Here is a 2,412-nt window from a genome sequence, read left to right on the forward strand (position 1 = left end):
CGTCTCCAGAACTGAACCCAAAAGTCCATCACATGCAACTCCCCAATCAACAGACTAAATAGACCCGATGACTACCGACCCATCCATCGGTAACCCCAACTATAAATGTACGTCGTATAAAGTGATAGTACACTTGCCGTATAGAAGATGGAATGTGTGCATCTCGGGCTCCACCTCTCTTCCAACACGCTTACAAGTTTCAGGTCCAACTTACACTCCTGGCGGACAAAGGCCACGTGCCAAAAACTGGCTTCCTTCAAGTATGGTTCGATCAATGGTGATGGAGGACCAGGTAGACTACGAATATGGCATTGTAAAATTCGATCTTTTGTCTACTTACATAAAAAATAATTTAAAATATAACAACAAAATTAAATAAGATTCAAATTTATTAAAATTTATTCTTACCATTTGCAATTGATTGACGGAGATCTGCTTGCCATCAAAACGGATTAGAGACCTGACTGTTGCTAATAATATAGAACACAAATTAATTTTTAATAAAAATATTTCTTGAAAATATTAATAAAATTAATTTTTAATAAAAATATTTCTTGAAAATATTAATAAAAAATCTAATAAAAAATAGAATTTAGATAGAAATAGAATTTTAGTAAAAAAATTTAAGAGAGATTTTTTAGAGAATGTTGTGAGAAATTAGTAGGTGGGGGTTTATAGGTTTTTTATTGTTTGGGGGGTTAAATGACTATTTAAAATAACCGTTGGAAATTTAGCCGTTTCGAGAGGGGGGAACACGCTGTGCTGGACGAGTTTTTCATTAATGCTTCCAGATGGAAGAGTTTTACTGGTCACCCGCAAAAAGCGCTTCCAGTTGAAAGCATTTTATTGAGTTTTCCATGAAAACGTTTCCAGCTAGAAGTATTTTACCAAAATCTATTCTCGTAAATTTTCAAAAATTTGGCCTATTTTTGTAATTTTTTTAAAAATGGCTTTTTTGGTAATTTAGTCAAAATAAAGCCTTTTTTTGTAAAATGACTTACTCTTTTAAAAACATAAGTCATTTTTCAAAAAAATTTCCGGAAAAGAGCTCCTCTATAGGTAATTTTATTTTTATATAAAAATTAACTTAAATCAAGTTTATTATTTTTATATTAATAATAAATTTTATTTTAAAAATATTTAAAAATTAATATAAAATATTATATTTTTCAATATTATTAAAAGTACATATTTAATTATTTATATTTAGTCATATAATAAATTATTGAATATTTCAATTTTATTTGAATAATAAATTTTAAAAATAATAATTTTTAATATATTTTAATAAAAAATATTTATTACAATTATAAATATAATAATAATAATTTTTGTAGTATAAAGGTTAAAATATGTCATAAGTCTACATACTCTTCACAAATTTGCAATTTAGTCTTTGTAATTTTATTTTCAAGAATTTAGTTCTACTTTTCAGATTTGAAAATCAAGTAAATTGTTGACATTGTTATTTTTTTTTGTCAATTTGGTTGATGTCACATTTTTAAATAAAAAAATACTTACTTGCAAAAACAATGTAAAATATAAATGACGTTGTAATGAACCTAAATTTAACAAAATATTTTTAATATATGTAAAAACAATGTAAAATATAAATTTATAGATATAAAATAGAACCAATTAAACAATGAAAAGATAAGAAAATCTCAAATGTATGTTAATTTTATTGAAAACAACTTTTATGAAATATTTTTAAAAAATTTATCAAATAAGAGAAAATATTTTTTACAGATTCATCCAAACATCAGAATATAGTTACTTTTCTAGGAAAGTAAGCCATTTTTAAGAAAGCATATTCTGGAAGCCATTTTCAGTAAAACAAACAGACCCTTAGTCCTTTGATTTTTCTTTTTATTCATTTTGGTCCTCAATCACCAATTTATTTTACTATTTAATCCTTTCCTCCCTTTGGGTATTTTCACTATTGGTCATTCAATTTTTTCAAATTCTGAGCCTATGAATTTTGAACATTTACACTAAGGCCACAACACTTTTTCACATTTTTATGATTTAGTCCCTAAAATTAATACGCCATGTCATACTTCTTAATTCAACTTTCTTTCTCATTCATCAACTTTCTCTTTCATTAATTTTATACGTTATTCACTAAGAATCTATCACATATTCTTTTTGAATTTACATTGTTTTACGTAGAGGTGTGCATGGGCCGGGCCGGGCCCACCAAAAATTTCAGGCCCATTTTCTAGGCCCAAGCCCGACCCGGCCCGAAATATGGGCATAAAAATTTGCCCAAGCCCTGCCCGAAATAAAATTGTTAAGCCCGAGCCCGGCCCATATTAAATTTTTTAACTTATTTTATTAAATAAAAAATTTTAAAATATATTAAATAATCAAATACATTTAAAACAAATATTAAAACAAGAAACAAATAAA

The sequence above is a fragment of the Gossypium hirsutum genome, chromosome A12 (assembly GCF_007990345.1).
Source record: "Gossypium hirsutum isolate 1008001.06 chromosome A12, Gossypium_hirsutum_v2.1, whole genome shotgun sequence".
Taxonomy (NCBI): Eukaryota; Viridiplantae; Streptophyta; class Magnoliopsida; order Malvales; family Malvaceae; genus Gossypium; species Gossypium hirsutum.